A 17,233-nucleotide genomic window follows, 5' to 3' on the forward strand; every position below is an offset into this window, starting at 1 on the left:
TTTAAGAGTTTTCCTTAGACCTGTGACGTGCTTCTTAAGACGAAAACGTTTCTTGCTGTCCAGTAAATCATAACCAACAACTCTCTGCAAAGTAGTGACCGATTCAATAAATTTATCCACATCAGGAAAATAATCTTTTACATTGACTTTTTTTCCAAAGGTGTCATCTAGAAAACCATTGATTTCCTCCAGAGAATACAAATCAACACTCTGAAAGTAGCTGTCTGCGATAGAGAAACTATCAGAATCAGAATCATTATGGCCATGAGTGGATTCCATCTGATCATCTGCCTCACTATCAGGGTTCACCTGCAGAAGCTCTGCATCCTGCACAGGACTGCACTCTGCGTCCTTTTCTGACCTCCCCAGGTCATCCGCTCTCTGCCCTGTCCTGTCCACAGCCTCTTCCTCACCTACAGCACTGTCTGTCAACTGGAGGGAACCATCACCCTCAGTCCCGACCACTGAGCCACTGTCAGCTCCTACCACGGAGCAGTCTCCCTCAGTATTATTACGAGGAGCAGCCTCGGGCAGCGCCCGCTGTCCACTGCTCCCCTCCCCGCTATCCTCTCCCGCAGCGCCCGCCGCGGGACCCGCCGCAGCCCCCGCCGCGGGACCCGCCGCAGCGCCCGCCGCGGGACCCGCCGCGGGACCCGCCGCAGCCCACGCCGCGGGACCCGCCGCAGCGCACGCCACACTCTGTCTGTGGGGGACATGCCACCCGCTTGTGGCCCACATCTCCACACTCAAAACACTTCATGTTTCCAGAACTGGCGTACACCATGTAGTGTCCCTGCTCATGTTTGACACGGAACGAAACGTCCAGCGTTTGGGTTGGAGAATCTAGGAACATAAACACTTGTCTCCGCAGAGATTGAACATGTTTCAGTTTGGCGTCCTTACAGCCCAGATTCACCACCCGGAAACCGCTCGCAAATCTTCCAAAACGCTTCAGCTCTGTCTCCAGAGCCTCATTGGAAATAAACGGGGGGACACCAGATACGGTGATCCGGACCGAAGGCACTGCCAACGGGGAAACCTGAAAAAACTCATCATCCAGGACCAGTCCGGTTTCTATGAGCTGACTTACATGTTCCAGATTTTTTAGAAACACAACCACTGCCTTATTCATGCGTGAGGCATATGAGATGTTTCCATGTCCCACCTGTTCTCCTACTGCCAGCAGCACCTGCTCCACCGTAGTGCTGGGCTGCGGCACAATCCTCACCCCATGCTTCAGAGACAGGGACGGCGCCACCGAGGACGCCATCCCTGTCAAGAAACACGGCCTACCGCCCCCCAAAGCACCCAAACACACAGTAACTTGGGGTGATACAAAAATAAACAATTAACAAACAATCACACAGTAAACAGTCAGAGAGAAAAAAAGAAAAGTTTGAGATTACTCACAAGCTCTCAGCCACACTCTCCACCACCAAACTCCCAGCATGCACTCAGAGAGAGAGAGAGAGAGAGAGAGAGAGAGAGAGAGAGAGAGAGAGAGAGAGAGAGAGAGAGAGAGAGAGAGAGAGAGAGAGAGAGAGAGAGAGAGAGAGAGAGAGAGAGAGAGAGAGAGAGAGAGAGCCTGTTGCCCTGGATAAGATATCCGTTTTGGATATCTACTAGAACTCCCCTAGGAGTTCATGACACAGTTCTCTGTGGGTTTCTGCACCTTAGTCATTGGCCTTTAGAACTTTGAGCCTCCTTAGGAAAACCTCTAAGGGTTAGCCTCTATGTTGCCCACAGACTTGTGGTTTTCTGCCAAAACTAAAGTAATTTTTTAGATGGATGATGGAAAAAAAAAAAGCTTTAAGATGCAACCTCACTAAAACCAAAGGCAGAGATCACTGAATATAATTGATAACGTTAAATCATTTATTTCCAAATACTTTTTGCTCTTTATTTAGATTAATTATTAAATATATATTATGTACCTAAATTACTGACTTTTTACTGAAATGGCTGTATCTCGATATAATTTTTGCCTTTAAGCTGCAAAAATAAATCATATAAACATGTGGGAAATTTATTTGGTAGCAGGATTATTAGTGCGTAATTAGTTATACTAATAATTACAGACTATTTAAACAACAAACTTTAACCATAGTTATTTACTTTTGACACCATCCTATACAATGACAATAAAGGTAATTCTAGTTAACCTTATGGGGTATCATGAAAACAATGTAAGGATGTGAAAATAATGTATTTAATCTATCTGAATAAACATTTTTTAACTAGTCTAAGAGGCACTGAAGGCTCAATAGTTCTAAAATATTTCTACAGAAAGTTTTACAGAAAGCAAAAAAAGACAGTGTAACTGTATCTTAAGGTTGTCTCTCTCTGTAATATTTAATCAACTGCATTGCTACGTATATTAATTGTTGTAGAAACAAAAGTCAGTGTAGCCAATAGGTGAGGATCTGATCAGGCCTATGGCTTCACTTCCCCACCATAGAGAGGCTTGGTTAAAAACTGAATAAAGCTGAGGAGTAAAATCCATGGAGGATGTCTTAGTTGGACTCAATATTGTTTGTTTTTAAATGCATTGTTTTAAGGTGTGTGTAAAAATTGTTGTGTATCATCAAAAATCAATGTATTATTTACTCATTTAGGTGGAACTTAAATATTACTTAGATTTATTAAAAATGGTGAAATACTTCATGACTGTATTTTTCTCAGTTATGACATTTCCAAACAAATTCTAAGGCAAGAAGCAGTTAAACAAAACTCTTTTAACACTAATTACTGTATGATTCTGGCCTGAATGATCAAAGGTTTTTACATTCTGCTCCAATCCTCACTGCCCAAGCTGTGTGCTCATTGTTTCCACCTGTGCCAACCATGCCCACTCTGATGCAATGCAACTAAGCTCAACATGTCTCCTGGCTTTAAGAATTTACCAGCTATCTGGCCAGTGCCAGGGTTCTGAAAGTCTTCATGTGATATTATTCTGTGTTTTGTTTTTTTTCCTTGTCTGCCTAATCAGTTGTTGTTCTGTTCCTCTTTTACACTATCTCGCCTTGTCCTTACAGATTTTATTCTCGCTGGCCTGCTGATGTTCTGGACCTCAACACAGGTTATGACACTGACTACTCTCCTGAAGTCTCTCAGTCTTTCGAACCTGGTTGCCTGAATTGGTGATGAGAGTTTGAAGCCTTAGTAACCAACACAACTTGCCAAAACTTAACACCATGCACAAAATATTTGATACAGTTTTGAATGTAAGATTGGCTTGATTGCTATAAAAACTACTTTTAAATGGGTATACTAATATCCACATCAATCCATGGTTGAGGTAGTTTATTCCACAATAATAACATTCATAGTTATAATAGAAAGAAATGATTTAAAAATCTAATCTCTGACTTGTATAAACTTTATTTGGTAAACAGCCCTTCTGATGCATAGCAGCCATTAAAGCCTCTCTGATCTAAATATTGTGCAATACCTCAAACTATAATGTTGTACTTTGGGCATTTCTGTATTAAAAATGTCAATGAGAATGTTGGAAGGGTATGTGCTTTTGTAACTGGGCCCATGGTTATGTTACTTTAAATTGTAAAATAGGTAGATGGTTGTAAACTTGGTTCAAAAGAAAAAATTAAATGGTGCTTAGCTTCAGTCTTCTCCTTTTCTGCCTTACTACCTTTCCAGCTTTGGAGAAGACCAGCTCACATGATACCAATGTTGGTATTCTTGTTATTTGATGTTAATTTTGATACACAGTACTACAGTATGTGTAGCCCAATATTTAAGTCGCCCTGTTTTCAGTGGGTCTACATTTGTATCTTCGCCATGGCATCTGCTATCATGCTGTTTTTTTTTTTGTTTTTTTTTAAATTGTCCTTGAAATAGTTCTGAAGATGTTTAGATAATTGAAATGACACAAACCAACTCTGCTGTCAAGTAGTTCCCACAGCTTTCCCCTTTCTCCTGATTGCATTCTTTCTGTGGTACTGACCAATAAAGATGTTCATATTTAAGGAGAAGCATAAATAAATAAGGCCTAGTCCTAATACCTTCTCTCCTGCTTTTGTGTACTTCAACTGCGCATTCCAAATGAGGGTTCCCTTTACGGGTGGGCGAGTTTCCCACCACGATGTAGCCCTTGGTTTTGTTTTTTTTTCTCTCTTTTTTTTGTATAACTGGTTCAATAAACAAACTGCTTTGGAGTTATTCTAAAGTGACTAATGACATTCTCTCGAAGTAAATTTTGAAAACTGAATCTTTTCACAACCACCCAATTATTCTAGGCTTGTTGTTCATGTAATTGTTTTAGACTTGCCACAGTCTCTGATCAAAGCAAATTGCCAACTGCATTGCTGGTTTTCAGGTGCAGACAGTATATTTCTGACTTTTAAATTTACAATACAATAAATAAATCAACAACTCTCATTGGCACTATTAATCATATGTAAGGTAGTCCCTTGTGTTGATATCTACAGGGGTTATACACAAGCAACTAATGTATTTGAATCACAAGAATTTTATGCTTTTTTATGTTTCCCAATTTTTCTACTTATCTCCCTTTGAAAACAAGACATTTTATATTAATTACTATAGTATATACACCATAGTATTATACCAGTTTACTTTCAGCCCTATTAATGAAAACTTTTTGAAAAATAAATTAAACTATATTAATCAATCAATCTTGTAGTCATATCTGATGGCACACCACTGAGTTCTTTGTGTTATAGGGGAATGTGCTCCTTTTTCCTTAAAAAAAAAGAAAAGAAAGCAGCTTAAGACAAGCCAAATAAAAAGTAACTTGATTAGGGAAAAGGGGACTCTGTAAGACGGAAGAAAGTCTAAGCTCTTTTACCGGTGCTTCTTTGCATATAAATGAGAGATTAGACTGTAACTATATCTTAGTGCCTATTAGAATACATATGCCTAATTACAATATATTCATAAAGTCAGAGTGTAATTTCCACAAAGGAGATTACAAACGAAGCACAAGGTCAGAAAAAGCCCCTTCTGTTCTCTCCTATCATTAGGATGATGATGCTGATGCTGCAGAGAACATGAGTCACGCTCATTGGTTCTCCTCAGAGATTATAGTTTTTAAGACTGAATGCAAAACCAGTAATGAAAGCCTGATGAGTAAGTACTCATCTGTTTTGTGTTAATAAAGTAAATGAAAATATGCAAGGAAAGAGAAAGTTCATTTGAACTTTGGATTTTTTTTCTTCCATGGCCATAGGGCTGTGTGCAGGTCTTTTTTAGCTTAAGCATGTGTGCCTTGCCTCCTATCATGCAGCGTGTAACAGACAGGTGTGTCCTCACAGCTGAAGCTTGTCTGGGTCCAATCAGGAGGAGCTATAAAGAGGTGCAATACTCTAAAGCAGATGCCAAATTGGCATTTCTCAAATTAAGCAGGGCCCTGCCCACACTAATCTTGTCCAGTTAATTTAAACTCCAGCCCCCATAAGAGAAGTAGAACTGCAGTACTCACTAATTCAAAACAGATAAAGAGTACTGAGAGGAGAGTCGGGGTCTCCTTTATAAAACATTTGCATGTATTCCACACCTATGTATGCATGCTAAACATTCAAAAATACATAACACATTTTATAATAAAACCATGTCCATGCACAAATCAAGCTGTTTTCATTTTTAGGTCACAGTTTTGCCCCACCTCATGTTCAGCCCACTGCATGCTGGCATTCAACCATAAAAGGCACATGAAAAGTGTTGTATGAATGTAAGCATGAAAAAAATGAGCCAGGTAATGTCCAGGTTGGTGGATGTTGTGTGGACCCAAATGAAGAGAAGAAGAGGTAGGAATGATTACTTAAATTTTAATAAAGAAGTACAGAAACCAAAGTCCAGAAGCGATCAACAAGAAACTTAATAACCTAAAAACTAGGAGACACTAGGGAGGAATAAATAATAACAGGAATAAACCTAAACGAATGACAAGGATCCAGTAATGAGTAACTGAACAGGAGGTGTATATATGGACGACAGGACAATGAGATGAATAATTAGCTATTAGGGAGTAGGTGTAGATGGAATTAACTAGAAGGAACTAAGGGGAAAGGAAAGGACACTAGGGGGCACCAAAATTAAAAATATAAAAAATTATGTAAATCTACGTTGAGCACAGAATAAAAAAGCATATTTAAGAACCCAAAAAGTAAAAATTTAAGAGCAACAGAAGGTCCAGAAAGTAAGATCATAACAGGTAATCAACGCTAATTATTGGTTAAATTTGCAACCACAGTCATGTAAGCAGGAAAAACTAAGGTTAACCACAGTGTTGCTGTGTAAAATGGAAAATCAGATACATATATTTGGAAGCCACAGTGTATAAGTACAGTTAATGACACCTTCAGAGCCTGATATGGACTAATCATATTAACAAGGAAATCCAGGCAGTGCTGTGCCTTTCACTGATAGTAATATCCTAGATTTATGCATACATTAAGGTATATTCAAAAGTTGTGATGCCCCTTTCCAGATTTAAAATGAAAAATCTACCTACAGGTATCAATAAAGTTTACTTGATCCTTCAATTTATATTATTGTTTTCTTTCTGGTAAGAGCTGACCAGAACTACAGAGTGGTTAACACCTGTAATTAATTAATAAAACAAACAAAAAAACAAAAAAATAAACATCTGAAGAAACAACAAACCTATCGATGAGGTTTAATATGGATAACAACGTTGGTGTAAAGGCTCTATTTATTTAGATGTTTACTAATCATTCATGAATTATTTCAAATCTTTAATAGGCTGACGGTGGCATGAAGCCTTATCCATGTTTTGCTGATATCAAACCTGCAGATATTTATACCAATACGGCATTTTAAATTTTATTTTAGTTTTTTTATTTGTGTTTTTTCAGAACCATACACCCAGCTACCCTTTCCTTTTTTCTACTACTTTACAGTTATGTGGACTGACCTCTTGTCATTATTTTTCTAAAGATCAGACCCAAATGCTGAAGACCAAACAGGGAGATCAGGAGAAAAGTGTCTGACTGCCAATCCGATTTCCTGCGGTACTTGAACGGGTCGTAGTGGAGATGAATCCCTTTCTCAGTGTGAAGCTCAAACGATCTCTTGGGGAAAGTGGGTCCAAACCTCCTGTTTGTAACCAACTCAGTTGAACTCAGTTTGACTCAGCAAAACTCAGCTTGGCTAGAGTACCCAAAACTTGCAAACACTCTGGCATCAACATAGTGGCAGTCAGCAGCTTAAGAACACTCCTTTAATAAGGAAATCATCAGCAGGTGTGTGAGGAGGCGGACCAGAACCAGGCGCCTCCTGGTGGAGGAAGGAAGACAAACACAGAACACAAACACACAGACAAGAGTCCTGACACCTCTTCCTGTTCAACACTTAATAAACAGGGATGGTGTGCTTTTGGCAAGTCTGAGATCAATGCTCTTTGTAGTCTGATCAGATAATACACAGTCACATTCATGAGTCAGGAAACATTGTTAATCCCAGGAAATGTGCAGCCTCCTAATTCCACCATTTCCAATTTTGCGCAGTTAAATCATCCATCACTCACAATTACGCATGAGTGGTTCGGTCTTATTAAATATTTACAGCAATTCATGTCATTTCCACACACTTTCTTACATTTATATATTGATCTGTGGTATATCTCACACTGATGAGCTGTGGGACTAGGAATGTGATAGTAAGGAAATATTAAAATTTGTGTGGAATTAGATTTTGAATTTAAGTTGGCATTGTTATATTTGCAACAGGACCTGACAGTGCCAGTAGATATCACATTGTGGTTTCAGACTTAATAAAGTCGATCCATGATTAAACTTATATATGGAGTGAAATTAAATGTCTAAGAGAATTTATGATGCTGTTTTGCTTTATTTCCCACTTCAGTAACAATCTGTGTTGCCAGTTTTCCGTCTTTCCAAAATGTTTGTACCTCTACAGAGGGGTCAGAGTTTATATTACAGACTGCACACTTTCATCGCAAGTTTGTTTTTTATAAATCACAACCTTAGGGTGGAGGTCTGCATATGCAATCTTCAGGCAGTGTTTAGGGGGTATACAAGCTTTATAAATGAGACGCCTAACGTTATTTTCTGGATTTTAATGTCTTTAAAGTCAAAAGCAGAAAGTGTAAGTTGTATATGTATTACTATTCTCCATGATTATTCTGTTTTTTCTGTTTATATTTATTAGCAGGATTATTATTTATGAGCTGGCAAGTAATAAGGGATGAATAAAAACCCTGAAATAGTTAATTGAAACTCTTGTGAACCAGAGACTGAAAATTCCTTAGACTGCAAGGATTCTTAGATAGTTTATAACCTCTCTATAAGATTATTTTGTGATTCATGAGTATTACATATGGACAGGTTGAAAGTAATGCATTCTGTGACCTTAAATGTAGAGTAACAAAAATATATTATAATTAATTCTGTTTTATTTCACAAGTCTAATTAATAAGAAACATTTCTCCATACTGTACCAAAAAAAATCTGATACAGTACAACCAGTTGTGGAGTCAAAGCTGGTTTTCTGAGACCAAGGCCTTTCCAAGTCCACATTTAAAAAATTGGAATATTGAGAGCTTGTCTTCTCCATTTTACACAACTTCTTTGAACTAACAAGTGCTTTTTTATGCAAAGACTTCAAATTATGTAAATATGGACCTCATCTAGATCTAATTTCCAAGGTTGCTTGGATTAAAACTCACAATGCAGGAGACTTAAAGCCAGCTTTGCAAGGGGATACTTTCTTAATCCAAGTTGACCCAATTTTTTTCTTTAGTGCAAAATTTACGAAATGTTTTGGTTTTCTGTGTGCGACAGAAAATCAAGTCAATTCATTGTTTGTTTTTAAAACGATGACCATCAAAGCTGCAATGGAAAGAGACAAAAAGATCAAATTTGAACCAAGTTTCTTTTTTGTGTGTTTTCACATTCATTACAGTGAAAAATTAAACAAGTACCAAAGGAGCAAAAAGTACAATCTCCTTCAAATAAAAGGTTTTTAGGGCAGCTCTAAAACTGACTCTTTAATATAAAAAAGTACTGTTTAAATGTATGCTATATTGCCCAAAGTATTGTCTCACCCATACAAATGATTGGAATCAGGTGTATTCAGCTCCATGTCAACAGGTGGATAAAATCAAGCACCTACTGTGGGCATGAAGAATGTTTCCACAAACATTTGCTAAATAATGGCTCTAAAGGAGCTCAGTGAATTGCAGCATAAAACTGATAACATGCCATTTGTGTGACAAATCCAGCTGTGAAATTTCCTCACTCCTCTTTGTCTTGTGATACAGAGGGGAACGCAACTCAGGTGAAAGCTAAGTGTTAGGAACAGACAGTAATCTTTTTGTGCTGAATTTTTGGAAGCTGTAGACCACTTCCTTATTGCTTCAAACAGCTTTTTTAAGTTTGGAATCTGCATAAACCAAGAATCTGCAGACTTTCTGACTGTTTCTCAGTCAAAGCTCCTCGAGACGCTGCTTCTTTTAAAATCTACATTATCTAATAATGCTAAAAAAAAACCACTCTTCTTAAGTTTATTTTGTTAAAAAAATCACACTTAGACATACATTGGGAGTATGTGTGTAAAACAGTTAAATATATTATATATATAGTCGCCTACAAACCCTGCAAAAAGGCACACAGAATACTTTTAAGTGCATTGGTTCAGTCCTCTTTATCTGTTCAGCATGCACCTTTGTGTCACTTTTTTTTTTTTTTTTTTTAAGGAACTGTCATATGGAAAATCACAAAACGTTCCTTTCAGAGCAAGTAAATGTCTCAAAGCTCTTATGTCTGGTAATGCTAAGTTTCAGTCTTGTCATTTGAATTTTAATGGATCTCACTTATCTGTGTCCTGTCTTTCAGGTGTTCAAAAGTCCTTGGATTAAAGAAAATTAAATCATCTCCAAAGCCTCCCCAATTACAGCTAATTCTATTTTAATTCTACCAAAAGGTGACTTGACAGCCAGCATTTGAAATGTCGGATAGTTGGAAAAAAGACTTTCAATTATGAAGATAGTATGAAAAGGGCAATCTTTCATGAAACTGGTAAGTTTAAAGGAAGAGAAGGGACCCAAATAAAAATGTTGATCTTTTGACTCAACATAGTTCATTACATTTTTCAATCTGCTCTTTTTCATCTGTAAATGCTGCATGAGGTACATTTAGTTATTTGAACTTTATATTATCCTTTCCTAATCTGTATATTGCATATGAAGTACAGTAATATTTATCAAGTTAGTGTTAATATTTCCAAGAATGCTATATTGTCGCATCAATTCTTCTAAAGAAAAGCATGAAAATAAATCTTTAGGTAATATTGATAAGTGGGTTAAGAAAAACTCTGGTCTTATAAAATATGTATACTGTTTATTTCCCTGACCTATGTACTTAGGAATATCAACCATTTACATTATATCACTTTATTGGATTGACTATCCTGAAACTGTACTGAAAACTTTTATTTTCTCTAAACAATTTGCTATAAAACCTTTTGACTAAAAGTGATTTATATAAATTAATTAAGATATGCATTCCGGTCACTTCCAATCTTTGATTAAAGTACGGTTTCGAAAATCAAAATTTAAATGCCAGTATACAGTAATACATTTCAGAATTAAATATAATTTTTTTATTGGTTCAATTAAATATTATAGTCTTAAAAGTTTTGCTTTTATCAGCTGTAAACAGAAAATTATCATAATTAACAGAAATAAATCTTGAAAATTCCAGTTTTTGTCCAGTTAATATATCACGTTTCTCTTTCTGAATTGAGTTACTAACATAAATGGACTTTTATTATCGAATAGGTCTGTCTACCTTGAAGTGTACAGGGAAAATATTTAACTTGTTTAATTTTCTTAATGGAACAGGCTGTGTCCAAATGTCTGCCCCTACCCCTAAATCCCTCAATCACTAAATAGAGCAGGATCCATATACTGGACTTTAAATGGAACTTAGTTAGCTGACAGTTTGGACAAATGATCACTACTTTTTGATGCTCGTTGGACACGCAACTCTGCCTCCCGCACTGTGCCTGCACCAGTGCGGGTAGGCAGAGAAATTTGTCGCCACCACAACAAACCCATGATGCTTTGCAAGGAGAGCTCTCACAACGCATCATCATCTGCTTGGCTAGTGACCATGGATAATCACAAATTTTCAAGGTGAATTCTGGGAAATTTCGAGTCCACTACTTTTTCATCCACGACACGTTTGGACACTCATATAAAATAGCGTAGCTACTATATAGTGCCCTATATAGTGATTAGGACAGTCGTTCAGACAGCCACGGTGCGCAAGACTTACCTCCATCTAGTGGACCCTAAATGAATTACAAAAGACAGAGTGGTGCTTACCCATCAAGCATGTGAGGCTTACTTTGGAAAGCCAGTAATGACATTCTACCTTTATGGAGCGGACATATCAAACTCATGAACCCTTATGAAATTAGCTAAAATAAACAATAAAACTCATGGAACATTTCTCTAAATGCAGAGATGAAAGACACCTATGCTTTCAAGCTTTTATTACTTTTGTAAATAAAAACAGCAGTTGATATGTTACTTTAAAGCTCATCCATTTTAGTCTAAAAAACAAACTGGTGGTCTTGACCAGGAGTATAGAGCCAACTAATCAGCCTTGGCAATCAGCTAAAATTAATTATGAAACACATGAGAAAATTGAGCTGAAAGAACTTTATGGTTACAGTTAGTATGACTTTTTAAAAGAAAAATAGCCACTAAAAGCTGTTGCAAGAGATCTCATCCTGTGTATAGATAAAAAAAAAAATAGCTGGCTTTACAGGGAGAATGCACTGCCCTGTTTCTAACATAAAGCTGAAATAAAGTTTACTGTGATATTGACCTATCTTACCTGTCCAGCAGAAAGCCTGCAACCATTGTGTCCGTTATGAAGCCCCGTTCTCTCATAAAATGTCTCCAACTGGTAAGGTGTGCCAATGTTGTCACCTCCTGGTTATTTCTTATTTTTCTTTTTTCCTTTTTTTTTCTCTTGACTCTCTTTGGGCAAAACAGAAACAGAAAGTGGAGGCTAGAATGAATTGCGATTGTTTTCAGATGTTTTAAACCCCTCCACTATGAAAAAGCTATAATTTTTATACTGTTGTTAGACCTTTGTAAGATATGTATCTATTAAAGCAATGCTTAATTTTTGCAATTAAAAAGCCAAATTTGTTACACACTGTCCCTTTAAGCAAGAAAAAACAGAAACATCAACCCCACCAGTATTGCTTTCACATTACTGTGAAGTAGCACTTTGAGAGTGAGGTCTTAGTCATTACTAGGTACCAAAGAGAAGGCAATAACAGGTGAGAAACAAACTGCTCCACAACCTATTTCAACACACTGTGTTTAAGGACAGTGCTCTTGACAAGAATCCTTTTAAGATTGCCATGTGAACATGGATGGGTCCAATGCCAGCACCTGGGTGTCTGCTGTGTGTCCAGATTCACTGCAGACTGCAGAGGTTAATCAACAATCCCACTGCTTTCTGTCTTTCATCTCATCCTTCTGTTGAGAGCTCAGGGCTCATCTGGAGGGAATATTGGCAGAGTGTTTGTTCCTTGATTGGCTTGCAGGAGCAATCCATACAGATGTGTCTGCTGTGTCCATGTGGATCAAATCTTGAGAATGACCAAGACGGACTGAAGCCATCAGATCATTCTCTAAATGGCCTTCTGGTCCAGGGGATTGCTGTCTCACAAGCAGTGTGCTCATTGATCCTCCATAAGGTGTTAACTCTTGATGAAACTATCAGGGCATTCTGTCAATGCTTTTACCAGATTTCTAATAAACTGTTTTATTTTCAATAGAAGTTAGAATATATCCATCTATCCGTCCATCCGTCTTTCTGTCTGTCTGTCCATCCGTCTGTCCATCCATCTCCCCATCTGTCTGTCCATCCATCCATCCGTCCGTCCGTCTGTCAGTCTGTCTATATGATAGATTAAATACAGTTGCGGAGAATATAACTACTGTACCCAAGCAAAAATAGTTGCTGAGATTAGAATATGTTATTTACTGAAGCTTAAACGCTTTTCAGAATTCAAAATTGAAACTTTGAAATTCTAAATTATTTATTGTGTATGCTCCTTGGATCAGGGCTCTATTATCTATTTAAGAAGTCTATTAACGTTGCCTGAGTTGACATGTGTTTTACATTTATATCCACGAGATGTTGCACTGGAATATAAAATGTCTTCTCGATTTGCCATTTAATTTAAAAACTGTCCTGAGAGTTCTTGGCATCTCTGTGGAATCTTGTTTACATCATTTCTTGATCTAAAATAGGATCGTTTAAGGCTTCAAAAGGAACCCTCTGTATTCAGCTTTGACCTATTTTTCACTGTGACCTCTATGTATGTAATAACTCAAATGACTCAGATTTGTGGTATGAGGTCAGAGTTATAGTAGCTGGCCAAGCTACAATTTCTCTTTCATCTGTCATAGTTATTGCTGTTGCTATGGCATGACAGGTCATGTTCCCTCATCATCCTCTCCACTGACCTTCATGTTTCATTTAGTGGACCAGTTCTTTCTCTGGGTTTATAAAAATAATATATTGTCTTGCTGCTTATTTAACATAGACATTATAAGGTTAAAGTCTTGAACAAGATCCATAAGCCCCAGCTATTTGTAGACATTTATAAAGGTCATAAGAGAATAAGGTGAACAAAATGGCTGAAAATTTACATCCCTCAAGAAATGAAACTCCAGAACACATCCACAGAGACTACAATATCTTAAAAAATGGATAACTTATTTTTTTTGTATGTCTCTTAAAAATTAATGAAAACAAAAATCAGACACATAAGACTATTTAATGTTACATTTTGCCCATTGCATGGTAGCAAAGGGTTGAAGTATGCAAGTAGTTAAATATTCAAGCATTTGAGTCGCCTCTGTGCAAAGCCCTGTTCTTCCAAATCCTTTCTCTTTCTGGTTTTAGATGTTGGCTTCTGACTTCTTACTTCAGGGCCAAACATAAATGCCTGCTGGTTCAATCCATTAAGGCTCATCTGTTGTAAACTCCCATGCATTTATCAGATAAAATCAAACATATACATGTCTAATATACATAATATTATTATTATTAACCAAACTGAGTTTTTTAAAATATGTACTTGATGCCATTTTTTTTTATTATTGTATTTTTTTATTTTACTACTGTGCCTTTTTGAGGAGTTGACTCACAGACCCAGTGAAGGATACCTGCAGAATATTTGCTGTGTTCCACCCTGGCTTCCCTGTCTGAAACATATTCTCCAAGCAGTAGACACAGCAAATGGGATTGGGAACCATTTTTTTCTTGGTTATGGTATGACACTAATTTCCTTCCCCTCTCACTTCCAAAGCAATTAGCTTTGAAGCTCCTCAGAAACTATTCTTGCACAAATTGATAGCTAGCATGGCAAGTCAGAACTTAAGCTGGTCCGCTGGGCAACTGATGATAAAAATATGAAATGAGGTTAGAGTGGGAAACAGAAGCATAAAAGACTAAAGAAAGCTAATCAATTTGGAGATATTACTGTCGAATTTGGTGTTGGATTGTATGTAGGCATGCCCTAGTATGAATTTCTGACAGTGTGATAACATTAAGCAAAAACTTACTGTTTCACACAATATTATAAATACAGCTGTACTGCTGAAATTTCTAAATTAAATAAATTAAAAGAGAACAATTAAATGCTTGCTGAGTTATTGGGTATTTTTAGCATAATCTCTATCATCACAGTAAACTTTGAATGTTGGTGAAAGTGGGTTTTGGATCACAGATGTCATGCCGATATTTCTCTTACTCCCCTATATGATTTTTGGCACCTATATAAACCTTTAAATGCACTAAGAACCAACAGAAATTACAAATATGAACAAGTAAACACAAAGTGCACAGCTACAGCTACAAAGTTATTAAAGCCTTTCACTTAAAACTAATTAAATACTCATTCTATTTCCAAAGTGCATCAGACAAGTTGTGACCAACACAATCACCAAGCTGTCCGTCTCTGTGAAACAGTGGTATTTGATTCAATAATGCCTAATGTTAAAGGTATTTTCTTCATTTCAAGACGGCATCTTTACCTTAAAATGAGCAAATAGCGCTGAGCGATGCTGTCGGAGATGCACTATCAGGTTAGCTTCTTCTCCACCATCTTGTGGTAGCCTAAGTATTCCTTTAATGTTTCATTATAGCGTTAACCTGTTTGAAAGGGTCAAATAAATGGTAAAAGTTCAGGGCACTCCCCTCCTTTCAATATCAGGCAACCTGTAGAGTTAGATGCTAAACAGTGTTGTGGGTGTTGGAGAACTATTATGCTGCAGCGGCTCACAACTGAGTACTCTCACTGCTGAGATAAAAAAAAAAAAAAACACTTATACCACAAGAAGGATGTGAAAGAAAAAGGTTTTGAAACTGATTATTTCATAGCGGTGTAAACAATGAAAGCCATAACTGGCCCATGTCGATTGTATGCAATAATTTAATCTAAGACACTTGACATGCGAGTGGCATATATTTATTGTTTAAGAATACAAAAAAAATGAAGAGCTCTGAGGCACGTCTAATCAGACAAAAAAAATTAGCCTCATGTTCTTGGGATGGTGTTCGTACTAAAAGTTGTTGGTAGTGGGATATTTCATAAATGATGGGACAAAAAATAGAATCTGTGGTTGAGCCTGAAAACATGGCACTACTTTGGTGAGACACCTTTACTTATAACAAATACATCCACAAATTTGTAATAAAAATGTTGGTATTTCTTTTTTATAAAAGCAAACGCGCTGTGAGAGCAGCCTAAGCTGCTGTCATGGGGTTTTTTTAGCCCATTTTTGGGGGTGCTGAAACACCCATAAATTGAATGAAAGTGACTTTAAAATCTAAGTTAAAAAGCAAATAGAAAAATTATAAAAGTCAAAAAACTATACTATATAGTACTTGGTTTAAAAAGTAGCATTTTAACTCTCTTATGCCAAAATGGTTTGATCCATCATACTACTCTTCCCTACTTGGGTGGGGGAGTCATTCTGAGCCCTCTCTGCAGAACCATGTGCTGCCTTACGAGTGGTTGACTGACAATATGATATGCCTGGTTTAATCCAGGATATACAGGTGCTGGTCATAAAATTAGAATATCATGAAAAAGTAGATTGATTTCAGTAATTCCATTTAAAAAGTGAAACTTGTATATTATATTCATACATTACATACAAACTCATATATTTCAGATGTTTATTTTGTTTAATTTTGATGATTACAAATGACAACAAATGAAAATCTCAAATTCATCATATCAGAAAATTAGAATATTGTGAAAAGGTTCAAAATTGATGGCCCCTGGTGCCACACTCTAATCAGCTAATTAACTCAAACCACCTGCAAAAGCCTTTAAATGGTCTTTCAGTCTAGTTCTATAGGCTACACAATCATGGGGGAGACTGCTGACTTGACAGTTGTCCAAAAGACGACCATCGACACCTTGCACAAGGAGGGCAAGACACAAAAGGTCATCGCTAAAGAGGCTGGCTGTTCACAGAGCTCAGTGTCCAAGCACATTAATAGAGAGGCGAAGGGAAGGAAAAGATGTGGTCGAAAAAAGTGTACAAGCAAGAGAGATAACCGCACCCTGGAGAGGATTGTGAAACAAAACCCATTCAAAAATGTGGGGGAGATTCACAAAGAGTGGACTGCAGCTGGAGTGAGTGCTTCAAGAACCACCACACACAGACGTATGAAAGACATGGGTTTCTGCTGTCGCATTCCTTGTGTCAAGCCACTCTTGAACCACAGACAGCGTCAGAAGCGTCTTGTCTGGGCTAAAGAGAAACAGGACCAAAGTTATGTTCTCTGATGAAAGTAAATTTTGCATTTCCTTTGGAAATCAAGGTCCCAGAGTCTGGAGGAAAAGAAGAGAGGCACTTCATCCACGTTGCTTGAAGTCCAGTGTAAAGTTTCCACAGTCAGTGATGGTTTGGGGTGCCATGTCATCTGCTGGTGTTGGTCCATTGTGTTTTCTGAGGTCCAGGGTCAACGCAGCCACATACCAGGAAGTTTTAGAGCACTTCATGCTTCCTGCAGGTGACCAACTTTTTGGAGATGCAGATTTCATTTTCCAACAGGACTTGGCACCTGCACACAGTGCCAAAGCTACCAGTACCTGGTTGAAGGACCATGGTATCCCTGTTCTTAATTGGCCAGCAAACTCTCCTGACCTTAACCCCATA

The sequence above is a fragment of the Cyprinodon tularosa genome, unplaced genomic scaffold (assembly GCF_016077235.1).
Source record: "Cyprinodon tularosa strain WSP-4 unplaced genomic scaffold, ASM1607723v1 ctg691, whole genome shotgun sequence".
Classification (NCBI taxonomy): domain Eukaryota; kingdom Metazoa; phylum Chordata; class Actinopteri; order Cyprinodontiformes; family Cyprinodontidae; genus Cyprinodon; species Cyprinodon tularosa.